The sequence below is a fragment of the Petaurus breviceps genome, unplaced genomic scaffold (assembly GCF_028583685.1).
Source record: "Petaurus breviceps papuanus isolate PSGF00001 unplaced genomic scaffold, PetGlider_PUasm1.0 90808, whole genome shotgun sequence".
Classification (NCBI taxonomy): domain Eukaryota; kingdom Metazoa; phylum Chordata; class Mammalia; order Diprotodontia; family Petauridae; genus Petaurus; species Petaurus breviceps.
The window spans coordinates 12,793,173-12,820,470 of record NW_027187349.1 but is presented as its reverse complement, the minus strand read 5'-3'; the positions used below and the strand labels follow the sequence as shown (position 1 = coordinate 12,820,470).

Genomic DNA, 27,298 nt, shown 5'->3' with positions numbered 1-27,298 from the left:
TAGGTTTCTCAGAGTGAGGGCTTCTTTGTAAGCTAGGAGGGCAGAGACCCAGCACACATCCAGAGTTGTTGCTAAACCTGGGGAAAACAAGGGTGCTCCAGATCCCCTGTGAACTGTTTGAAAGTCTTTCTGAACAGAACCACACTAATGCAGGGGCCCAGGGCACTTTGTGTGCTCACTAGAATCTCTTCAGTTTAGTAATTGGGAGTGAAAACCTACCTGAGGCTTTTTTTTTTTTTAAACATGAGGGCAAACAACATCAAAGTTGCGGTCGAAACTCATAAAAAAAAGTCAGAGATAGGGAAGCTTGTTGCCACTTTAACTTTCAAGTTTCTAGACGAAATTTGAACAATTATATATCAGATTACTTTGGTCTTAAAAATATGGAGCCCTTTCTTAATCATAAACTACTGTATCAATGTAAGTTGCTATTAGTATTAGTATTCAGATATGCATCCATTCAACAAAATGGTATTGCATTATTTATGTGACATTGTAGCTTATTACATCAAAGAGTTTTGGGAAAAGCGTAAGCAGGTGAATAAGAAAATAAGGAATTACTCGTTGGACACAACACAATAAAAACAAAGAAAACCTTTAAGTAGGGAGTAGAAAAGTGTTGTTTTTTGCTTGTTTTTTTTTTTTAACTCTAGAAACTCAGTGTCCCAAGTCCAAAATAGAATCCCAACCCAGCTATGCAGCTGACTCTTAGAAAACTGTGAGTTTCTCTTTCACACTCCTTTCAATCTTAAAAAGTGAGTAGGGATTAGAATGGTTTTTTATAAAGAATAACTGTTTACTTGGTATCTGAAAACCATTTCTCTTCATTAGGAAAAGCTTGTTTTTAGAAATTTCTACTGAAAATGAGGTTCACAGAATGTTGGGGATGGAAGAAATGAAACTTAGAGATAATTTAGTCTAATCTCCTTATTTTATAGATAAGGAATCTGGGACTCAGAGAACTAAAATCACTTACTCAAGGTCACATGGTTAATTATGGTAGACCCAAGACTCAAGTCTTGGTCTCTGCATTCTTGAGTCTAGCTCTCTTGTCACTATACTTTGATTCTTCCCTTATGATTAAGGACAAACATCTCTCCTGAAACTGCAAACTCTTTCAGAATACAGAAAAAAAATTAAAACTGTTTGATTCCTCCCATCTCCCCCACAAAACCCCAATATTTCAAAGAAGCTAGATTCTACATTCTAGCCAAAGTGGCTTAGGAGCAGTTTCCCTCAATTCAATGGATTGGACATGGTGGCCTCTGAGGCCTCTTTCAGCTCTCTACCTGTTATTCTATGATCTCCTGCTCCTGTTCATTATCCCATTGCCCTTCCCCACCCCTCCCTCATGCCTATAATGCACTTGTTTCTCATCTCTGTCTTGTAGAGTCCCTATTTCCTTCAAGACTCAACTGAAATACACCTCTCTGAAGTTTTCCCTGATCCCCCCACTTGCTAGTCATTCATTTTCCTTATACTAAAAAGTAACAGTTAGAACTGAACATAGAACAAGTGATTGGTTTAAGATTGGAAAAGGAATATAACAAGGCTAGAGATTGTCACCTTATTTATTTAACTTATATGCAAAAGTACATCATGGGAAATGCCAGACTGGATGAATCAAAAGCTGGAGTTAAGATTGCTAGGAGAAATATCAACAATCTCAGATATGCAAATGATACCACTCTAATGACAGATAGTTAAGAGGAATTAAGAAACTCTTGATGAGGGTAAAAGAGGAGAGTATAAAAGCTGGTTTGAAGCTTAACATAAAACAAGCAAAAAAACAAATAAAAAACTAAAATCTTGGCTACTGGTCCCATCACTTCCTGGCAAATAGAGGGAGAAAAGGTGGAAGCAGTGTCAGATTTTATATTCCCAGGCTCAAAGAGCACTGCATATGGCAACTGCAGCCATGAAATTAAAAATCCTTGCTCCTTGGAAAGAAAGCTATGGTAAATCTGGGCAGCACACTAAAAAGCTGAGATATCACCATGCTGACAAAAGTTCATTTAGTCAAAGTTATGGTTTTTCCAGTAGCAATGTATGGCTGTGAGAGTTGGACTAAAAGGAAAGCTGAGCACCACAGAACGGATGCTTTTAAATTGTGATGCTGGAGAAGACTTTTGAGAGTCCCTTGGACAGTAAGAAGATCAAATCAATCGATACTTAAAGAAATTAATTCAGGTTATTCACTGGAAGGTCAAATACTGAAACCTAAAGTTTAAATACTTTGGTCACATAATGAGAAAGATGGAACTCTTTGGAAAAGACTGTGAGATTGAAGGCAAAAGGAAAAGTGGATGGCAGGGGATGAGATGCATAGTCATTGAATCAACAAACTTGAACTTGGACAGACTTTGACAAATAGTGGAGGACAGATGGACTTGGCTGGCTATGGTCCATGGAGTTACAAAGAGTTGGACAGGACTGAATAACTAAGTGACATCTACACTTTTTTTAATATAAGTTGTATTCTCCTTGGTAGAATTCTTTCAAGGCAGTAATCTTTTTATTTTTTTAATCTTACTGCCCCAAATATCTTGCATGTAGTAAGTGCTTAATAAATGTCAAATTACTTTTTTAACTGGAAAAAGTCCTGAATTTACTTTTGCTGTTGGTTTATAATAGACATTTATATAATAAATCATTTTGTACAGGTTACCTTATTTGAGCCTCACAACAACCTTGTAAGGTACCCGTGATCAGAATCATCTCTGTTTTATAGGTAAGAAACCTGAGATGTAAGGAAGTTAAATGACTGGTCAGTTTGTGGTCAGGAGCACTGTTTGGATCCTGCCTCTTTTATTTATACCTTTATAATAAATTTGGACAAGTGACATAAACTCCTGAGGCCTTGGCTTCCTCCAGTAAAATCAGAGAAATGGGATGATCTTTATGGTTCCTTCCCTCTAAATCCTATGATCTTATGATCTCAAATCAAGCATGATTTGCTTCATCTCATGTTCATCTTAATACCTTCCCAAACAGGTGTGCCTTTCAACACAGATTAAAATCACCTTTACTAGCCCATGAACAAAAGTTCATTACCCATCCAGCTCCTTCCTCAAGAGGTGTACAGCTAATCAGACCAGCTTTGTGTTGTTATTGCTTTGTGTGAATTACTTGCCTCTACAAGTTAGGTTTGTAAAGTTGATTAATTGTGATTGAGCAGAAATGACCCATGGCCACCTCCACCACCAACCCAATAGTAGTTCCTACAATTATTTTAATCTTTTGGTATTTTAGTTTCTTTGCTGGGCATAAATTAATCTACTTCCTACTTAATTCAGGATGACCTCACCTCACTCAGGAGTAGTATCAGGTTTTGATCAATACATCTCAGGAATTATACCAAATACACAGTTTCTGCTCTAGGTGCCAAAGAACCTGCATATAAGATGTAGAGAGAATGTGAAAACTGTGTGTGCAGTACCATACTAAGCACTAGAATAATGTTACTTCCCTTTCAGGACTGAGTTAATCCTCTTGACCTATTATCAGGCAGGTGTACATACTCTGATCTGCTTTCCTCCCCAGTAATCAAATTATATTCACCCGCACCATCTTGTATGCATTTCTAACACGACTGGCCAGGGCATGGGTTTACATTGTGTGGTCCCAGAACAGACACCACCACATGGGCATTGAGCACATCACTCTTTCTTTATTAGCATCATATATAAGACAGAGACATGGTTATTGCCTTCAGAGATCTTGCAATCTAGATTTTAGCAAAGCATTTGATATAGTTTCATGCTATTCTCATGACTAAGATGAAGAGATGGCCTAGACCAGGGGTCAGGCAAACTATAGCTCCAGGGAAAATGTGGCACTGTTGCCTGTTTTCATAGGGCCCAAGAGCTAAGAATGGTTTTTACATTTTTAAATACAATAAAACTTTATGGGGCATAAATAAAGGGGACAAAGTAATCCCTGAGCAATAGTAAAATTAGGTAGATTTGGAACTGGAAAAGTGGCCAGACTCAAAGAATGATCATCAGTGGTTTAATGTCACTTTGGGAGGACATCTTCACTGGAGTGCTCCAGACAGATGTCCTGGGCCTTAGACTATTTACATTATTATTATTTTTTAATCACTGGCTTGCATAAAAGAATAAATGCCATTCTCTCAAACTGCAGGTGATAACAAAGCTGGGAAGAAAACATTAGGACATCAGATGACTGATTCCACACCTCAAAAGCTTTCAGTAAGCAAGACATAAAATTAAATTTAATGGGCATATATGAAAAGTCTTAATGCCTGGATTTTTAAAATTAACTTTCTAAGTACAGTATGTGGGAGATGAGACTAGATAGCAGTTCATGTGAAAAAGAGGTGGCTTTTTCTGTAGACACTCTTAGAGGTAGCTGGGGAGTGGTGGTAAGAAGGAAAGGAACAGCAGGCTTCTTATTACTGGCATCATTTGGCTACAGTTTTAGTAACTTACATGTTCAGTATGAGATAGTGTTAGCATTTAGAAAAAGCTAAAAAAGTTAACACAATCTTGGGCTCTATTAGGAAGGGCATAGCATCTGGGAGGCAAAATGTGATGATTGTGCCTTTTGGTCACAGTCTGCCCTGGTCAGAGCACATCTCAAGTACTCTCTGCTGCCTTGGGTACCACATTTTAGGAAGGACATTGTTAAACGGGAGTATATTCAGAGAATAACAATACACTGGACACTGATATACTCAAATGGATCTGTCATCTCATCATTGCAGGCATTGTCTGGAGGTGAGGGGTGGGAGATGAAGTATCCATCAAAAATGGGAGGACCTTCCTTTATTACTTTTAGAATCTTGAGGTGCTTGGATAAAAAGATGGAGACAGAGCAATTCCTGACCTGAAGATATTTCTATTCTACTGGGGAGATACAACAGAATGAAAGGCCTAGAGATAATACCATATTGACATCAGTTAAAAGGACTTGGAATGTTTAGCTTGGAGATAAGGAGAAGACAAGATGGCTTTCCCCATAGTTCTTTGAGGGGCTGTTTTATGGGGAAAAAAAAGATTAGGCTTATTCTGCTTGTCTCCAGAAGCATAAATGGAAAGATTTGGTAGAAGTCACAGAAAGGTTTCCTGTATGGAAAACCCCCTAATAATGAGAGCTATCCTAAAATAGAATGGATTGTCCCAGTAAGTGGTGAGTTTCCCCTTACTAGAGGGCTTCAAGCAGGTGTATGCAAAAGTTGGAAAGGAGATTGTTAAATTGTTTGTGTGGATATGTATACTTCAGAAGTTGACAAATACTATGAATTTGTTGTTTTGTTGATTGCCTGGGCTTAGCAGAGTGATGGAGAAAATATTAACCATGGAGATTAAACTTAAAAGTGCAATGAAGTGAGCAGTCATGTGATACAGTGAATAGAACACTGGCCCTGGGGTCAGAAGGACCTGAGTTCAAAATCCAGCCTCAGACACTTACTAGCTATGTGACCCTGGGCAAGTCACTTAACCCCAATTGCATCTAAAATAAAAGGCATTTCCAGCACATTTCACCCCCCTGGATAGCTGGTGCTTAAGCATTTACCAGCACATCCCTAGCTTCAAGCAAAGTTTGGATAACTACTTGTCAGAAATGTAAAAGAGATTCTTGTTCATGGATTCATTGGAAGATGTGAGTTCCCTTCTGATTCCAAGAGTCGCTGACTCTACAACGAGTAATACACTTTCAGCTCTATCCTGACTGATCATATTTTCAAGTGATGGGAAGTTGGAAAACATGATCTCTAAGGTACTTTCCAATTGTAAGATTCTACGATCTACCTTGTGAATCTAAACTAAACTGGTGACTCATTAGTCTACATTGTAATGTAAAATGCTTTGAAGTTAATCTATAACTTGGAGTCTGCAATCCTTTCCTGGACTGAATTAGAGACTTCAGCCTTGACAGGTATCTAAGCTATAGGGAGATGGGATAGAAGGAAAAGAACAGGCTTCTCATTGCTACCTTGCTTTTGTCTATATCACCAACATCTCCTGCTGCAGCAATTACCTATTTAAACCTTGGGGCAATAGAGAATCTGCCTCCATCTCATCTTCTCCCATCCTATTAGATCCCTCCTCTTGTCCTTGGTCCTGGTTTCCCATTCTTCTACAATGGCTGACTGAAAATGTGGTTACTTAAGTTAACTTTTCTGTAGTGTATGTCCACAGGTAAATTATGAGATCCGATCTCTTTTTTCATTCTCCATTGTCCCTAGGCTGAGGCAAGTTATTATTGCCACAGCAAATGGCTATAGCTATATCTAAAGTTATGGTTTTAATGAGAAGCCTGCTCCTTCATTTCTTTTTTTCATTTTAAACATCTGTATTTTATTTTAAAATTCTTATTGTTATTTTGTTTTTATATCACTTTTGTTTCCAAATACATCCCCACTCTTTTCCTCCCTTGATGTATTCTAACCAACACATCAACCTAATCTATATGTAACGTTTCACATCCATAGATTACCATCTTGTCCAAGAAAGAAGGAAAGGAAAGTTTTTCTTCTGTTATCCAGAGCCAAGCTTGGGCATAATAATTATTGAGTATCTGGTTTCTTTTTTGTTCTTTCCTTTGCTTTTTATTTCTACCACAACTACTCAACTAATTCCACTCTACCAATTTGTGTCTAACTGGCCATTTTATTTTTCCCAACAAAACTTGGCTCTAACCTCACCTCTTCCATTCCTTTGGTTTTCCTTTCAACTTCTCTATGTGATCAAGTCATGTATTAGTAATGATCACTTACATTTTAAACATTTCATCATTGGTAAAAGCCTTCACATTATCTTGTTTAGTGCTCTGACAACTCTGTGGGATTGGTACCGTGAATATTATTTTTGATATTTAGCTGAAAGAGGCAGTGTTGCATAATAGGTAAAGGATTGAACAGGAAGACATGGGTTCCAATCTTTCCTCTGACACATATTGGCTCTGTAACCTAGACAACTCACTTAACTCTCAGTGCTCTGGGCAACTGGTAAGATCAAGTTTCCCATCCTGTTATCTGTGCACTTAAAAAAATTGATAATGATATTTAAATACAATTGGTTTCCTTTTATAATATCATATTATTTTATTTATTTAAAAACATTCTGAGAAGGGGTCCATAGGTTTTACCAGATTGCCAAAGAGTTTCGTGACACAAAACAAGTTAAGAACCCCTGATCTCAGACTATATGTTGTCAACTTGCATTGGGAGAGCGAGTGTCCTCATTTGAGAATTCTGTATATCGATGAAATGCCAGTTCTAGCCCCTATCCCATTTTACAATTAAACGGCCTATGAATCAGCAAAAATCTACTTAATTTCAGACAGTAAATTAGAAACAGGATTCAAACCCATATCTTTCTAGTCCTAAGAGTAATAGGCAGAGAGAAACTTGTGTTCTCAAATATACTAAGTACTGATCCCATTCAGTTTCAAGAGCAGATGAGAGAGATCAGACACATATAAAGTATATAGCCTCAGGCATTTATAATGGTAACATTCCAGAAATTTGAACCCCATGGATTCGGAGATGTTAACGATTTGGATATTCTTTTCTCTGCATGCTTGACTTCTGCTTCCTCTGGTGTTGAGAGTTTCTGGTGCTGCCCTGGATGTAAATACAGATTTACTGGGGGCACAGTATGGAACCCTGATATAGTAATGACTATATATCAGTTTAAACATATGCATTTTTTTCAGTTTTATTACTTTCTATAATTTCATTCTTTTCATGAATTTAGAAAAGGGCTTACCACTTTTCTGTTCCCTTTAATTCCAGATTAGTGAACTTTAACTTGGTACTTGGAACATTTCTTGGTGCTTGCAGCTATATTACTTGAAAAGTTTCCATAAGTCATCTCGCATGTGTATGTCTTATCTTCTCAACTACAATGAAATACTCATCAAGTATAGGGTCTAATTTGGTTTCTCATATATAAGCTATCAGTAACTTAGTCCATGCTTACTAGGCATTCAATGAATATGTTTGACCTATTCCATGGCATCAATGATCTAGAGATTTTACAATAACATTGGCTCTGCCTATTAAAATTAATCAGTCACTCAATCAGTAAATATTTATTATTCATAAACTTTCATTTTCTCTCCAATCACTCAATCAGTAAATTTTGTTGGGTCTTCACTGTTTCAAAAAGACTATTTTGGGGAACAGCCCATATCTTCAAGTTATCATCCTAGGTGGAATTTCTTAACCAGGGTCTGTAGGTCCACAGATAGACTTCAGAAAATATATGAATTTAAATAGGAAAATAGGACATCTTTATTTTCACTGACCTGAAATTATGAAAAATTGCTCACATGAAAAATGCACTGTCTTTATAATGCAACTTAAAACAACTCTGAGGTTTCTGGTGCCAAGATGGTGAAGTGAAGCCCTCCCAAATACCCCTCCAAACAAATAGAAAACCATCTCAGAATCGGTCTAGGGAAGCAGCTTACCAGTCCATTAAGAAAGGCCTGTCTGGGGGCGGCCAGGTAGCACAGCGAGCACCGGCTCCAGTGTTGAGAACACCTGGAGATCGAATCCTGGGCTCAGACACTTAGCACCCACCCAGAAACACCTGGCTGTGTAACCTTGAGCAAGTTACTTAACCCCAATTGCTTTAAAAAAAAAAAAAAAGAAAGGCCTGTCTCACTGGGGTGGGAGGGGAGCCAGGTCCAAGAGTTGCAGCAGCAGCACCCCTCCCCTCCTTATAGCAGAGGGCCTACAGCAGGGCTCCAAGCCTGGGGCAATCCATCATGGAAGCCCTGCCTTCCTACAAATCAGCAGACCTCTAGTGAGCAGTCTCTTCAGTGCAGCAAGGCCCCTCCCCATGGACTTCACCCCTAGTCCATACCACTAGCAAGGCCTTGAAACCATTGCTGACCAATGGTGAAGCCCCACCAGGGTCTGGTCAACATCAAGACCCCACCCCTGTGGCTTATCAGCAGAGAGACCTGGTTTCCATAGCAACCCAACAGCAGGGCCCCCATCCCTGGTATAGACCAGCAACAAGATCCCTTCTCAAAGGCCAGCCACCATCATAGCAATCTAGCAGCAAGACCCACCAAACTCCAGCAGACCAGTAGTTAAACCCCAGGCCTAGAAGAGGCCAACAGGGAGGCCCCACCCAGTACAAGCCAGAAGGTAAGCCTACCCTCCAGAGAAAGCAAGAAGCTAAGCCCCAGAACCCCGGCACAAAAAACTTGGAACAGTGCAGAACTAGAGTGCAACTGTCACATAAAAACACAGTTATTAACAATTTTAACAAAGTTGCAGAATACAAAATAAACCCACACAAGTCATTGGCATTTCTATATATTGCCAAGAAAGTCCAGCAGCAAGAGACAGAGAAATTCCATTTTAAATAACTGTAGACAACATAAAATACTTGGGAGTCCACCTGCCAAGACAAAACAGGAACTATATAAACACTACTATAAAACACTTTTCACACAAATAAAATCAAATCTTAACAACTGGAAAAATGTTAGTCGCTCATGGGCAGGCTGAGCCAACATAATAAAAATAACAATACTACTTAAGTTAATCTGTTTATTCAATGCCATACCAATCAAATTATCAAAAATTATTTTATGGAGCTAGAAAAAATAACAAAATTTATCTGAAAGAACAAAAGCTCAAGGATATCAAGGGAATCAATGAAAAAAATGAGAAAGAAGATCTCAAACTGTATTATAAAGCAGTAATTATCAAAACAATCTGGTACTGTCTAAGAAACAGAATTGTGGATCAGTTAAATAGATTAGTTAACAAATTACATTATAGTAAGCAATCACAGTAATCTAATGTATGGTAAACCCAAAGATCCAAGCTTTTGCAGCAAAAACTCATTATTTGGTAAAAAATGCTGGGGAAACTGGAAAGCAATATGGAAAAAATGAGGTATAGGCCAACATCTCACACCCTATACCAGGATAAAGTCAAAATAGGTTTAATCTTTCAGATTTATGGATAAGGGGCAAAGGTGAGAAGGGAAGGAGAGAACTTGGAACTCAAAGTTTTAAATAAGGATGTTTAAAAATTTAAAAACAACGACTCTGAGATACCACCTCACAACTATCAGTTTGGCTAACATGACAGAAAAGGAAAATAACATATGGGAGGGGATGTGGGAAAACTGGGCCATCAATGTACTGTTAGCAGAGTTGTGAACTGATGCAACCATTCTTGAGAGCAATTTGGGCTCTAAAACTGCATACCCATTGACCCTCTAAAACTACCACTAGATCTGTATCATAAAGAGACCAAAGAAAAGGGAAAAGAACCTATTTATACAAAAATTCTTATGGCAGCCTTTTTTTTATAACACAAAGAATGGGAAATCGAAGAGTTGCCCATTCATTGCAGAATGGTTGAACAAATTGTGGTATATGGTTTTGATGGAATATTATTGTACTATAAGAAATGATGAGCAAAATGATTTCAGAGAAACTTGAAAAGATTTATGTAAACTAATGCAAAGTGAAGTGTGCAGAACCAGGTGAACGTTATACACAGTAACAGCATTATTGCAAGGATGATCAACCATGAATGACTTAGCTACTGTGATCAAAACAATGATCAAAGACAATTCCAAAGTGCCCATGATGAAAAATGCTATCCACCTCCAGAAAGAGAACTGATGAACTTTGAGTATAGATAGAAACTAATTTTCTGGTTTTTTGCTTTTTCAGGGCAATTGAGGTTACGTGACTTGCCCAAGGTCACATGGCTAGTTTTTGTGTTAAGTGTCTGAGGCCAGATCTGAACCCAGGTCCTCCTGACTCTAGGGCAGGTGCTCTATTCACTTGAAACTAATTTTTTAAACTTCCTTTGTTTTTGTCTGTGTGTGTTTATTTTTACAATGTAACTAATATGGAAAGATGTTTTGCATAATTTCACATGTACAATCAATATACTATTGCTTGTCTTCTCAAGGGGTGAAGAAGGGGTGGTAGGGAGAGAGAGAATTTGGTACACAAAATTTTACAAAACAAATGTTAAAAATTTTTTACATTTAATTGGAAAATATTTAATGAAATAAATTTTAAAAATTTAAAGCATTATAATCGTGTGACTTTATTATAATCATCTGACTTATTTTCCTCAAAGGTAGGTCAGTTAGAGGTACCCTGAGAGTGTTGAGAATATCTCTTCTCTTAGCTAGCACCATTTGCTCTAGTCTTCACTGGTTATGTTTTTCCCCACTGTCTGATGTCAGTGAGGAATGCCCCATTTGCATTTTTACCATTTAATATCAATTAATTTTCAAAAAGGGATATATTTTGTTCTTTGAAGAATAACAAAAGTTTAAATATTTACCTCCCCCCAACACCGGGGCATACTCTCACTTATCCCACCTTGGTCTATGGGGGCAGTGAGATCTAAGTACATCTAACTACAATTCCTATGTACCATTGGTCCTACCAAGTTTGTGTCCAAGTTTGGTATAACTGCTGGATATCATGCCAAATTATCTTGTCTCAGCTCCTGCTGAGGTCCCAAAGGTCACCCCTAAAAGTCATTTGTTAATCGTCTGGACACTAATATAGAGCTAGCTTCAAAAACCAGGATTTTGAGATGCAGCTCTTTTTTCACTTAAAATGAAAGAATATATAACAAAGCAGGAAAATAACCCAAACCTGTATCCACAGGGCTATGTAGAGCATAGCCAAAGAGAAAATGACCAAAAAGACTAGTCTGAGGCTACCTCAGGACTTTTTGAAGATGCCCCCAGTTTTAGCTTTGCAGCCAATTGAAAAACCTTCTAACCACATGATTAGCAGACTGGAACTAATTAGCAGAACGTTCCAGTAATTATGACTTTCCACATGGGCAGATATTGATTAGAGGCGCTTTATACACTAGGCCTGTTACATTAAGAAGAGATACTTAGGCTTCCCCAGACTGTGAAAAGCGTCCATGACACAAAATAAATTTAAGAGCCCTTGTCCTAGGGTGTCTCTCTTTTCCACCTTTTTAAAGAGAGGTCTATGCTCATTGCCTTCACTTTCTTCCCTTCTCAGAAGAGCATTTTCAAATGCATAAATACTCTAATAAATATGTATTCACATCCAGGTCAACACCAAAAATTCCCAACTCCACAAGAAGCAGGAGAAATCAGGCATGCAGAGACAAAGAATATCCTAATTACCAATCTATGCACTCCTAAACCCCTTATAATCTGGCTTCCCTTCCTGACCACTGCTGCTTTCTCCCAAATTACCAGTGATGTAGTATTTACTAAACTGGATTGTCTTTTTTGAGTACTCATTCTATTTGAACTTTCTATAGCATTTTACATGGTGTACCACTCCCTTCTTTTGTTTACTCAGTCTTTTTGATTGTGTAGTCTATAATTCTACATTTGTATAGCAATTTAAGGTTTATGTAGCATTTAACAAATAATCTCATTTTCTTTTCACACTGACTCTGGGAATTAGTTGCTATTATTATCCCTATTTTGCAGGCGATGAAACTGAGGTAGAAAAGGTTAAGTGACTTGACCAGGGTCACACAGTTAGTGTGTAAGGCTAGATTTGAACTAAAGTCTTTCTGACCCTAGGTCCAGTAAGCTATCTGCTGTACCACCTACCTGCCTAGGATGATAAAATAAATAACAAAGTAACTTGATAATAATGAAATTATTACCATAGGTAGCTAGTCTAATATGACAGATTTATATCTGGAAGGGTCATTTTGTTGAACCCCCTCATTTTACAGGTGAGAAAATCAAGGCCAAGAGAAGTTAAGTGACTTGTCCAAAGTCTCATATGATTGGAGCCAAGGTCCCCAGGTCCCCCTGACTCAAAGTTCAGGGTTCTTTACACTACATCATATACAGTTTTACTTGTTTTCCCACTTGCTTGGTATTCAACGTCTGTTTTCTTTTCTTTTCTTTTTTGATGGTTCATTGTCCTCCTCCTGCACCCTAAATATGGGTGGCCCACTAGACTCTGCACTCAGTCCTCTCACTTCTTTCCCCAGAGATCTTACCCACTCTCATGGTTTGAGTTATTATTCCTTTAAGTTGCTTGCTTTGAGGTTGATGCCTAGCCTCACTGTCTGTCCTGAGTTCTAGTCCTACATTTCCAGCTCCCAGATGGACAGCTGGGATCTCAGACTCTGCAGGCCCCAAACTGGACTCATCTTCCTTCTGCACTGAACCTTCTTTATCCTAACTTTCCTATTCCTGTTGATGGCATTACCATTCTACCAGTTAGCTAGGTTTGAAACCAGGGGTCATCTTTGACTACTCCCTCTCCCTCATTCAGTAGATTATCCAGTCTTTTTTTTTTTTGCTTTTTGGAGGGGGGAGGACAGGGCAGTTGGGGTTAAGTGACTTGCCCAAGGTCACAAGGCTAGTAAGTGTTAAGTGTTTGAGGCCGCATTTGAATTCAGATCCTCCTGACTCTAGGACAGGTGCTCTATTGACTGCACCACTTAGCCGCACCTAGATTGCCCAGTCTTGTTGATTTTATTTCTAAGCATCTACTGTATACATCCACTTCTTTCCCCCTCCATTGCCACCTCTCCAGTTTCTAGCCTCACCTCTTCTTGCCTTGGCTGATGAAATAGTTTCTTAACTAATCTCCTTGATTTCTGTCTCTTCACCCTGTTTTCCACCAACTGTCAAAAATAATCTAAATGGACAGGTTTGATCACATTAGTTTCTTTCTCAAAAACTTCCATGGGCTCCCCACTGCCTATGAAATAACATGAATTCTGCCTGGAATTTAAGACCAGCCCATCTTCTTAGTCTTATATCCCATTATTCTGCCACTCTTAGTTCCTGCCAAACAGGACTTGCTGACTGTTTCTGGGTTTGTCTAGCACTCTCTCACCTCCATGCATTCACACAGGCTGTCTTGAGGGTTTATCCCATTACTAGCTGTTGAAATTTTATTCTTTCAAGACTTGCCTCAGGTACTATGTTGTCCACGGATCTTTCTCAATTGCCCTTAGCTGAGTGAATCCTCCCTCCTCATACTTTTCTAGATTGTATCATCTGGTTCTCTCCTTTGCCCTTCTCATGACATGGATCCCTTTGGTAGTTATGTGAACCTTTAGGATATCTTCTCAGAAGAATATTTTTAAATGCACAAAATAAAATACAAAGAAAATCAATTATATTGAAGTATTGTTATAAAAATTTTTTTTAAAGTTCATAGACTCCGGGTTAAGAACCCCACTTTACCTTATGTAAATCTTATTTTTATCTAGTCTTTATCTCCTCTAATAGAGTGTAAGCTCCTTGAGGGCAGGAATTATGCTGTTTTTTATCTATGTGCACAATGCTTTGCACGTAGTAGGCCCTTGGAAAATTTTTGTTAGATGAATGATAACGAAGCATTTTCAGGTAATTTTGGTACATTTTTTAAAATGTAAAACTGGTAATCAGACAAAAACTGACACTGTCCTAAATAAATTATTTATTTGATTTAATAATTTATAACATGCCCATCAATAATATATCTAAGCGGAGAACATTCATTCACTACAAGTAAAGTGCCAAAAAATCAGATTAGAATCATCTTTCTCACTACTTTGCTCCCCTAACATTTGGACAATCAAATGTTTCCCAGAATCTACCCAAAGATTAAAGTCAAGTCAACCACAGGATAGAATAAACATATGACTGACATTTTGCCCATCCAGCTAAAATAACAGTAATAATTTCCCAAGGTTTAAACTTACATTAAATACCATTAATGTGGCAAATATTCTACATACAAGTCAAATGGACCTTACAAAGAAATCAGTACAGGAAATAAAGTCTTTTCTGGGTGAGTAGTTCCTTCTCATCTGCTCTCCAGAGTTCAATCTTAAGAGACACTTGGAAGTAGGCCAGTCAAATTAGTCTGCTGCAACTCAAAAAGGAAAAAGATTGATGAACAGAGCTAGGTCTTCTCTAATGAGTATTTTTTTTAAGGTGTTGCTTATCAATAGTCTTGGAACACATGTGCTATAAAATGCCCCAAATCATTAAAGTACCCCAAACAATATGAAGTCATTTTAATAAAACATCAAATTAAAATAGTTTTTTTCATCTTTCCAAACCCACTGGGATATGCCAGTTTTTGTGTTCTGTTGTTTTTTTTTTTAAGATGCCTGATACTGTATACTGAAGATCAATGAGCTAAGGCTTTTACATGCCTCAGTAAGAAAGAAATTCCAAGGACTGTTACTCCTTGAAAAGCCTCCAGCATTTATTATGTCTCTGTTTGTGAGGTTGGAGACTATGTGGTTGACTAACAAGTGATTTGACAATATCAAAAGACAACTTGTTTAACAAGTACTCGTTCTATAATTTTCCCAGTTTCCCCATTTTTAAAATGAAGGGATTATACTGGTTCCTAAATCTATTTAGGATTCTAATTCTATGCTCCTAATCTTCAGACTATTGCCAATATTAAGGATAGATTATCATTATTTACTTATTATTTATATTTATTTATAGTGAAATGATTTATAATTATTTATTATTATTGTTTGGTGGTTAAATAGTCCTGAGGAATTCAAGGTACTAAATTAGAATATGATGGTTATCTTTGGTGGTTACCCTGAAAGAAAAATAAATGGAAGTCTAGGTATCAGGAGACCTATTATGTAGTTTTGGCTCTGCTATAATCCAGCTATGTGAATGCCTTGGGTAAATAGTTTTGTAATTTGGGGAATAGGAGAGTGGGAACTTTCTTCATCTAAAAAATAAGAAGACTAGAATAGATTAAGCAATCAATTAATAAGTATTTATTAAATGCTTACTATGTACATTGTGCTAGGACTTGAAGATATAAAGACAAAAATAAACAGTCCCTTTATATTCTGATGGGGAAGGTTATATTGCTATATATTCTGAGGTTATATTCTGATGGGGGAAACAACATGTACACAGAGAAGCAGATATATAATATATGAAGAAAAAATACAAGGTCTTTGGGGATAAGGGAGGCACTAGCAGCTCAGGAGATAATGAAAAGTCTCATGGAGTCAGCAGCTCTTGAGCTCAGAAATAAGAGAACTAGAGATTCTAAGAGGGAGAAAGGAGGAGGGGGAGAGAGGAACTGTCATCTTTAACAGACAGGAAGTAGTCCAGTAAGTCTGGATTGTAGAGTATATAAAGGGAATAATGTATAATAAACCTGGAAAGGTAGGATAGAGTCAGGTTTTGAAGGGATCTAAATTTATTTGATCATAGAGGCAATGGGGAGCCATTGGAGTTTCTGGAGTGAAGGAATAACATGGTCAGATCTGTTCTTTATGAATATCACTCTGTAAGTTATGTGGATATGAATTGGAGGGAGAACAATTATTAGGATGCTGTAGCAACAATCTAGGGGAGAGACAATGAGAGCCTGAACTAGCCTGAACATAGGCTGTGTGAGTGGAGAAAAGAGAATGAAGCCGAGTTATGTGCCTTGCAGCACGAACCTTCTATGGTTCTATGATCCAAATGTCAAGGACTTTGTCCCTTGTTTGTTACTCTCTGTTGTAATGTGGGAAAGACAGCAACAACAACTCATTACCACAAGTTTCAAATACATACTGACTCACTCAGTAAGGTTAGGACCAAATCTCATCACAGCATGATTCCTAGTGTGATCAGAGAAGACCAGATCATAGCTCACTCTCAGTCACCATAAATAGAAGAAGCAAAAGATGTTTCTGATTTAGGATTCCTGATTGCCTAAATAGAGACAGACAAGACAACTTCCCTGGGGTCTGAACACCAAGGAAGGAAACCACAGGGTGTTATGTCTACCAATTCACACATGAGGATGTGCAGAAATAGAAACCCAAGGTGACTCTTAATTTCATGACCCTGTCTGAATCTGTTGCAGAACTAATCTATTTCAGTGTGTGTGTTTTTTTTAAAGCAATCGGGGTTAAGTAACTTGTTCAAGGTTACATGGCCAGTTATTTCTGGGTGTGGTGCTGAGTATCTGAGCCCGGATTTGATCCCCAGGTCATACAGACACTGGAGCTGGTACTCTTACTCACTGAGCCACCTGGCCGCCCCTAATCTATTTCAATGTTGGAAGCATTTTTGTCCTGTCTCCCAGATAATATGGCCAGCCTCAAGAATGATAGTAAGGATGGACTAGAGTGGGAAGAGGCTTGAGGCAGGGAGACCCACCAGCAGGCTATTACAATGGCCTAGCCTTGAGAATACCCATTCCATCCACTCCTCGGTGATGCCTGGTCTTTCCATTTCTGCTTTGAACATAGGGATGGCACCTCCTTCTCCTCCCCCAAGCCTTCCCTGACTGAGGCCTTGCTATTACGCTTTCTTCCTGCCTCAGGCTATGACTGCCATCTGAGCATTTGCTGATAGATGCTTTTGCTATTGTTACATCAATTTCCCTGTTTCCTGTGGCTGATCTGCTTAAGCCACTGACACAAAGTGGGGCTAAATCTCCTAAAGTTTGGGGAGAAATGCTTCTAATATATCTGCAGTTTTCTATGGAGAGTAAAATGGTGTAATGGAAAAAGCAATGAACTTGGAATGAGGACATCAGAGTGGGCATAAACAAGTCACAACCTCTTTCTGAGCCTCCATTTCACTGTCTATAAAGTGGGGGATAACTCTATTTGGCCCTGCTTACCTCACAGGGTTCTTGGGAGGAAAGTGTTTCTTCATATGTGCTGCATAAATGTAAGTTATGGCTGCTGCTGTTGTATGCTATTATGAAAATATATTGCAAATGTTCTCCGTATATATGATTCTCTTGAAGTTGCTGATTCTTCTTGAAGCTAAGGAACTTTGATTCCTCAAGAACAGATGGACTATTTATTTCAGCAGAGGGAAATAGAGTCGGTAAGAGAGAGATAATTTTGTTTAGTAATCTATAATTGAAAAGTTATGCTGGAAATGATTGGCACCAAGATTTTGTGGGAGTGATCTATCTCCTGGCAAGAAATCCTCAACCATGGGGCGGCTAAGTGGCGCAGTGAATAGAGCATTGGACCTGGAGTCAGGAGAAGTTGAGTTCAAATCTGGCTTCAGACACTTAACACTTACTAGCCGTGTGACCTTGGGCAAGTCACTTAACCCCAATTGCTCTCCAAAAAAAGAAATCCTCAACCAAAATGGTACAATTGTACTGAATTAAATATGCTAGGACCGATGCTGTTGTTAGACTTGGTGTGCCTAACTAGGTGTTGTTGTTGACTTGTTTCAGGCTTCTCTGACCTTTTGTGACCCCATTTGGATTTTTCTTGGCAGAGATACTAGAGTGGTTTACCGTTTCCTTCTCTAGCTCATTTTACAGATTTAGAAACTGAGGCAAACAGGGTTAAGTGACTTGCCCAGGGACACACAGCTAGTAAGTATCTGAGACAGAATTTGAACTCAGGTCTTCCTGACTCCAGGCCAGACACTTTGTCTACTTCATGATGCTTAACTGGAAAGTCAGACAATTGTGGTCAATAGACAAAAAGTGACATAATAGGTAATTAATTCCTCCAGCCAGAAAGCAGTATTAGGATATTCTCCTGATGCTGGTAATCTGTGGACTAGGTGATTAGAAACTGGTTTCTGATGAAATATTGAGTGGAGTCTGAGTGTGCAGAGGACAGAGTATGTGTGTTGGTGGAGCAGGGAGATTCTTTAGTTAAAGTGAGAAAACTAGTGAGACTGTAGGTCAAAGTGTGGTCAGTGAAAAGTTAATCATCTGTGTATGAATGGGAGGTGAGTTTCAGGCTGATACCTTCTTCATTTGCAGATGAGTTTCTGGCCTTTGGTTATGGATGCCCAGAAGGCTTAGTTGCTCCCTCCACCCTGCTCTGTAGCTTGGGTGACTCTAGATTTAGCAGTATGGGAGTGTCTGAAAAGTAAGGCATTACACAGAAGTAGACTTCCCTAGACTGTCTGTAAAAGAGATTGGCGCATCATGGATGAATTGCTGGAGACCAAGGGGCAAGGGATTCCAGGGTAGCGGACAATGTAGAGTCGAAGCGGTTCATTATAGGGTCAGGTCTGTGAAAAGAGGAAAGTTAAGCCAGAGTAAGGGACTAGTGGAGCAGAGAGGAATGGAAATGACTAGAGGTTGCTATGAGGTGAAAGATTTAACAGGAGGGAATGAGGCAGAGGAAACAGAAGGATTGCTTATGATCACAGAGGAATTTTAGAGTTCAGGATCATGGACACAGAGAGTTAGTTATATGTATATGGTGAGATTAAGGCAATGATCATCCCTCTGGGTGACTGAGGCAGAATAAAAGTATTGTGCTGTTGTTCAGTTGTGTCTGATTCTTCATGACCCTATTTGGGATTTTCTTGGCAAAGATATAAAAATGGTTTTGTCATTTCCTTCTCCAGCTCATTTAGCAGATGAGGAAACTGAGGCAAACAGGGTTCTGTGACTTACCCAGGGTCACACAGTCAATAAGTGGCTAAGGCTGGATTTGAACTCAGATCTTCCTGACTCCAGGCTCAGCACTTTACCTACTGTGCCACCTAGCTGCCCTAGAATACAAGTATAGATCATTCAATTAAGGATGTTGATTAACTAGGATGAGAAGGCATTTGAGGGAACATCAGTGTTTATTTTGAAGCCCAAAAACAGGAGGGCAGGCATTAGGATGAACCGGAAGACTGAACCAAATATACCAAACTCCATGAAAACAGAAGGGTCTAGGGTATAGTAGAGTGCTAGAGTTAGAAGGTCCAGATCCTAAGGCTGGAACATCAGAAATATCAAGGTTCAAATCACCTTTGACAATTATGAGCTTTGTGACACAGGCAAGTCATTTGACCTTTCAGTGTCAATTTCCTCATTTAGAAAATGAGAAAATGATACCTACTATACAGTAATGACACAAAAATATACTTTATAAATTTCAAGACTCTATAAATAAGAGTAATAATAGTTATTATTAATATTATTGTTAAGATAAAGACCATATATAGGTAGAGAGAATTTCAAAGGAAGAGAGTCGGATAAGTAATACAGAGAGAGGGAGGTTCTCTAAGAGGCAATGTGGAACACAGAGTATGCCAACTCCTGCTCCTGGCTTAATGTATTAGGGACAGAACAGAAAATTCCTCTAATTCCAGTGAGGGTGTCCAGAGATATAGTATACTAATCTAGAGGGTAGCAGCTTTCCATGGGTACAAGAAGGTAGATATAATGAGAAATGTTCAAGGTAAAAATAAATTTATTTAAATTTTTTTTTTATAAAGCAATTGGGGTTAAGTAACTTGCTCAAGGTTACATGGCCAGATGTTTCTGGGTGGGTACTAAGTGTCTGAGCCCAGATTTGATCCCAGGTCATCCTGACTGTGGGGCTGGTGCTCTTACTCACTGTGCTACCTGGCCGCCCCTATTTAAAATTTTTTTTAATTAAATTTAATTTTTTTAAGTGAACAAAAATCCAGTTTCTCTTCTTCCCACCTCCCCACTCCTAATTTTTTTTTAAAGAAAAACAAAGTGGGGGCGGCTAGGTGGTGCAGTGAGTAAAGAGCCCACCCCAGAGTCAGGGGGACCCTAGTTCAATTCTGACCTCGGACACTCAACACACACACAAAAACACTAACCATGTAACCTTGGGCAAGTTACTTAACCCCAATTGCCCTCCAAAAAGCAAAAATAAAAAAAAAGAAAAAGAAAAACAAAGCTCATAACATTTATGCCAAGCAATCTACAATAATTTCCTTCATAGGCTATGTCCAAAAATATCTTTCTTAATCTGTATGCTGAATCATCATCTCTCTGTTGGGAGATGGATCCTCAGGAATTGGGGTTAGTCATTGCAATGATTAGAGCTCTTAAGTCTTTTTAAAGGTTTTGCCTTTGATGTGTAAATTTTTCTCCTGGTTCTGCTCACTTCACTCTGTTATCAGTTCATAAAAGTCTTCCCAAGTTTCTCTGAAACCATCTTCTTTATCATTCCCTACAGCAGTGTTCCATTATATTCATATAACATAATTTGTTCAAGCTATTCCTCCATTAATGGGTACCCCTTTAGTTTCTAGTATTTTACCTTGAATAAAAAGGAGCAGCTTTAAATAATTTTGTACACATGGGACCTTTTCCACTTTGTTTTTTGGAATGGAGAGTACAAGACAAACAGTGGTAGCACTGGGTCAAAGGTTAAGCACAGTTTAATAACTTTTAGAGAATAGTTACAAAAGATAATATAAAAGGAAAATGACAAATGTTGAAAAGGTTGTTGGTAAACAGGCACATTGATGTGTTGTTGGTGGACCTATGCATGGGTACAACTATTCTGGAAAACAATTTGGAATCATACACACAAAAAAATCACTTAACACTATGCCCTTTGACCCAGCTTTCTTCTACTCTGGCACATGGAGAAGGCACAGGGATTATGGGAAAAAGAAGTTGGAATTTGCTAGCCATGTGAGCGGTACTATTCAAATGGGACTTCCATTTTCAAGGACCCTGTGATGATGGAGGATCATATCAGTTTGCTCTTTCAAACAAAGGAGAAATAGGGAGTGTGTGTCAGGTTTTTAGGTTGATAAATATCTGGTGATGAGCTCCACAAAGACATGAGTGAACTCATATTCAGTATGAATTCCTTTCCCTCATTCCAATATAGAGTGGGATCATGCATGCCACACAAGAAGGGGAACTTAGTTTGAGCTTAGTGGCTGAAACCCTCTACTTATGGAAAGGCCTAGCATCTGGAAACACTAAATTACTGAGAGTTGAGATTTCCTTTCTTCAGATGGTTAAATAGAGTAGTTATGTCTATATGCCTAGCATGAGTTGCTAGGATAAAGCTTCCAAATCTAGTCCTTGAGCTGCAGTATTGATGTTATGACACAGAACAGAGTAGTTGTAGCCAACCAATAATTCTGAAATCAAGACGTTTTCCAAACCCATGTCTGAGAGGGACCAGGCCTAGTTTCCCAGAAGCAGTGCCAGGACAGAAATCTTGGTATCAAAGGAAACTCCTACCTGCATGAATATTTGATCATTAAAGGAAAGTTAGTGTGCTGTTATGATGGTATTTGGCAGAGTAAGTACAATTTCTAAGCAGAATAGCAAATTCAAGGACAGTTTCTATGCAGAACAGGAATAGAAGTCCACCTTCCTGGGCCCAATGACAGTGAATATCCAGGGAAAAATGGTTGCAAGAACAGGAATTGTATTCAGTATTAGCAGAGGCCTTCTCCTGACTGGATGTTGTGGTAATGGAGAAGTGTAGCCCTGTTACAGAGATTCTGGGAAGAATAGATACTGCATCTCCTGTCAGAGAGGCAAACTCTGGAGGAACTATAATAGAAACTGCAGGGAGAATTGATCCAAAGCCATAGGAGGGACTGCTATGGAGGAGATGAATAATGTCTGATGGCACAGGCTTGCTAAAGGAGCCGTGTGGAAAACAAGAGGCGGTGTCTGCTGAGAGCTGGGGAGCTATGGGGAGGAGTTCCTGACATCACCTGTTGAGAGATTGTAGGAGATACTACACCTGGCAATGCCAGCAGGGGAAAGTAGGGGAGAACCTGCCTATTCATAAATTGGTGAGACTGTATAGAACTTTGAAAGGAAATTGCTCTTTTATTTTTCAAGCATTTTGGTGGGAGTTCTATTTTGTTCTCTTTGACCTTTCATCTTTCTTTATTCTGTGGAACTATCTGCAAATAGGGAGCTGGTCTCAGTATCCTGGGGATGGAAGTCAGTACATGCAGAGATTTTCCCCAGATTTCCTAGGTGGGAACTATGTATCACAAAACCATTACTCAGAGTCGCATATATCCTATCCCTCTTCTTCATAACTGTATCTCCTACCTCTCAGGACACTCTCTTTAAAAAAAAAAAGCACAACAAAAATGAAAATTAGGAGGATCTCAGAAAACACCCACTTTGGATAAGTTGCATAAGATCAAACCTGATTAATAGCCTCTCAGTGGATGGAGATACTGTTCAGACCTATAGCTAGGGGGAGAATTCTTAACCAAGAATGGGACAAGGATGAGGGGAAAAAAATTGGAAATTTTTGTTATGTGAAATTGAAAAACTTTTACACAAACAAAATCAATGCAGCTAGGATAAGAAGACTAACTGCTGATAGGGGATAAATTCTTTGCATCAAATATTTCTGATGAAGCTCTGGTATCTAAGATATAAATAGAGCTAGCACAAATATATAAGACCTAGTACGATTCTCTAATAGATAAGTGACCAAAGTGTATGAGCAAAAAATTCTTAAGAGAAATGTTAATTTTTAGTAGCCACTTGAAAGATTGCTTAAATTACTTAACAATAAGAAACATCTAACTAAAAAAACACAACCATACTCTGGGTTTCTTTTTATACCCAGTAAATAGACAAATGACAAGAAACAGAAAGATTCAAAGCCAAAAGAGAAAAAAAAACAACACACACTAACATGTAGTTGGTGGAGTTGTGAATTGGTTCAGCTGTTCTGGAAAGCAATTTGGAATTTGTATACTAAGGAGGTGACTAGAATGGCTAAACTCTTTGACCCAGAGATCTCACTACTAGGAATATATTGTAGGAAGGTCTAAAGATGGGAAGTTCTTGTATTTACCAAAGTATTCATAGAAGCACTTTTTTTGGTAGCAGAAACTGGAACAAAGTAGGTACCCATTGATTGGGGAATGGCTAAACAAATTAAGGTATATAAATATACTATGCTATTAGAAATAATGAATATGGAGTATTTAGAGAGGCACTGGAAGACTTATGAGCTGATAGAAGTGAGCAGAACGAGGAAACCAACATATATAAATGTAAAACGATATAACCAGAGCTTTGTTTTTATATATTAATTTTTAAATGTAACCCTTCCCATTGAAACTTGGCTAGATAAAACAAAGAGAAAAAAGTTGAACAGAACCAACTGACATAGACAAATACAAAGAATACAGAGAAACATTGAAGATATGAAGTAAACAGAATCAGGAAAATGGTACATATAATTACAACAATGCAAACAGAAAGAAAAATAAAATTATATCAAATATTATATATTTACAAGGGTCAAACCTGGCCCCAGAAAAGAGGGAAAAAAACGTACCTTTATCCTTTTGTTGCAGAGATGGGAGACTATGTGGATGTGTGTAATGCTGTATATGCTGTTGGGCTTGACTGAGGAGTTGGATGGTTCTGCTAAACTTTTTTTCTTCTTTGTTTTAAATTTTTAATAAAGAAAATGTCTGGGTTGGGGAGGGCAAAAGGATATAGTTAGAAATGAAATGATGTTAAGTATAAAAGGAATAAGGCTTCAAATAGCCATTGATCACTCTACTTTTTATGCTGCCACTTTTTCTGTATGTGAAGCATAGGAACCCAGATTTGCTTTGCCCCCATATTCAGTATAATACAGACCAGACTCAATGCACAGCTGGAGCTTTCCAATCTCAAGCTTTCTTTCGCACTTACTATCTCTTCTCTCTGGCTCTTACATTCACTGAATTTTTTTATTGCTCATCATTCTTTCCCAGCCTTCTCAATGACTATGCCACATCATTCAGCCCTGAATACCCCACTGCATCACTTTGACACCAAGCTGACACTCACTCACATCCTTCTTCTGTCTCCCCACACCAATTCATTCACTCTGACTCCAAGAGCACAGTCTTGGTCCCCTCCCCTTCCTTTGTCACACCAAGGTTGATTTCTAATCAATGGCCAACAGCAGTCCTGAAGTTGCTACCTGGTATTCTTTTTTTTTTTTTTAAAGCAATTGGGTTTAAGTAACTTGCTCAAGGTTACATGGACAGTTATTTCTGGGTGTGGTGCTAAGTATCTGAGCATGGATTTGATCCCAGGTCATCCTGACTTTGGGGCCAGTGCTCTTACTCATTGCACTACCTGGCCTCCTCAACTACCTGGTACTCTTAAAAAGGTCAAGGAAATTGAGAGCAGCTATAGGCCATTGCAGCCCTCTAATATATATCTTCCTTTCTGGGTAAAAGCTTGGAAAATCAGAAAATCCCCCCAAATGTGCCTTGGCTTTTATTATCATGAGCCAGATTCTGAAAGAACATTGCTTCTGGAGTCAAAGGCCCAGAAATGGTCCAAACTCCAGCTCTCTTTATGAGTGGGACCTTTTGAAAGTCACTTAATCTACCTGGACTTCAGTTTCTCATCTGTAAAATGAGGGTGTCTTACTAGATAACTTCTGAGATACCTTCTAGTTCTAGATCTATGATTCTGTAACATATAGAAAGCATTTTCCTAGCCTACCTCATTGTATTAGATTTTAAACACAATTTATGCTTTTATTGTTCAAATTTAAAAAGAAACAAGTATTACTGGGGCCCCAGGTCTTTCTTTATTCCCTTGTCTAGGGCAGGTCATTTGATTACCATGGGAACCTTTTAAGAGGTTGTTAAGGAAAAAAAAGGACTGATGGTCATTGTATCTTTGATACTCGAAAAGAGATAATTATAATCTTTACAACCCTCTGATGAAGTGGATCACTGAAAATCCCTTAGAGGTTTCTGGAATTCAAATTAATTCATCCATCCAAACTAGTCAAGGTTTTTGTTTTTCACAGGAGTGTAGTGAAACCTTTATCACGTATTATGGGCAGCTTCATGTGAAAACTAACATCCAAAATATGATGGAAGCCACTTGAAATGTTACTGTGATCATCACAATAGTCAGGAAAGCTAATAAATGAGCCTTCTCACTTTGATGTATATTTGTTCTAAAGACCTGAATTTGGGTAAGCTGGAGTAGCTGATGTGTTTAGAGAGCCTACAGAATACTTTAGGAATGATCCACAAGGACCAATGACATCTATTCCTTTTTGGAAAACAGGTATTTATAAAGAGATCAAATATAAGTGGGATGTATTCAAGAAAGTCCCCATATAGGAGAGACCTAGGTTTGAACTTCTGGTTCAGAACTTGTCATCATTGCTGTTTGTCCTTTGTTCTTGAAGAAGACCATGACATACCAGGTATGTTGACCATAGGTAAATCACTTAGCCACTCTGAGTCTGAGATGGCTTATATGTAAGATGGGAATAATACTTATGTACTTCACAGTATGTGAATAGTATGTATTTCACAGAGTTGCTGTAAACCCTTTTAAGTCTTAAACTGATACATGCATGACTGTCTATTAGTAAGACTACTATACTTAGATTGTATTGTAAAACCAATGGGTTGTTGATGCTCTCTTCTATGGTGCCCCTTACCATTTTTTTTTTTTTAATTTAGGAAGAAATAACCACTGCAAACAAATTGTCAGGTAGTGGAAACTACAAGGCATTCCCCTTCTTAGGTAGTACGGTAGTTATGGGGTGAGGTTTTAAGATCACGGATCTAGAGTTGGAAGGGACCTCAGAGGCCATCTACTCTAATACTCTTATTTTACAGATATGATTCACCTGAAGTCACACCTGGTAAGATGACACTGTCTTCAAGATTGGAACCCAGAGAGGAATCGTGGCCAAGAAGGGACACTGATCTGGAAAGTTAAAATGGTAGTAGTGAGTAGGACCATAGGAAATATACTGACATGTCCTATCCAGACATGAGGGGCAGAGTTTATGTTGATCACAGTTCCTGTTTTCAGAAGTGGAAGGAAGGAAAGCAAGAAGACATGTAGAAGATGACCAGAGAGAAGAGAGTGACACGTGGATAGCATTGCGTGATTGGCAAGGATAAGGTTGCAGAAAAGTAAGGATTTTTTCGATTCCACAAGACTTTTTCTTACAGAATAAAAGGTAGTCTCTCTGCATCTAGCTTGGTCTCTCTGCGTAAAACATGAAAATCCTACCACTGACTCACATAAGAAGCTATATATTCCTTAGTGAACTCAGAGGGCAGAGATCTTGTCTTTCTGTGGGGTAATGGAAAGTCCCATGGAGTCGAGGAATGGCATGGGATAAGAGAATACCTGAATAATCAAGAAAGGGCATTGAACATCAATGCTAAATAAATTTTACTTGATTCCAAGCTGGGATTTATCTAACTGCTTCACTAGATCTCATATTGATTCTTTCATGAGGTGTACTTATAAACAAGATTTGGAGATAGTACTGGCCTAGCAATGATAAGTAAAAAGCAGATTTTTGATCATTTGTAAGAGGAGATAAATCATTATCCCAAAGTATCTTTATTCATTTCATAGGATCACAGATAATTATTTAAGCTTTACTAGTTTAAATTAGCACTAAGACTTTTGGGACACCTCCTTAATTGACTAAAGCTTAAATAGCTTCAAATAGCACTAAGATTTGTGGGAAACTGGGGAGCTAGATTGTGTCTCAAAGGTCATCTAGTCTACTGCCTTCATTTTATAAATGAGGAAACTCAGGCATAGAGAAGTTAAGGGATTTTCCCAAAGTCACTTA

At 38.4% G+C, this 27,298-nt stretch overlaps 1 long non-coding RNA gene across 1 annotated transcript in view; it reads left to right on the top strand.

Moving 5' to 3' along the window:
* Nucleotides 1-26,682, top strand: part of LOC138147823 (uncharacterized) — a 57,881-nt gene extending 31,199 nt beyond the window's left edge. Inside the window, exon 2 of the long non-coding RNA XR_011164904.1 lies at nucleotides 26,319-26,682. This is a non-coding gene — a long non-coding RNA (uncharacterized lncRNA). The remainder of the gene's footprint in view (nucleotides 1-26,318) is intronic.
* Nucleotides 26,683-27,298: the final 616 nt, after the last annotated feature.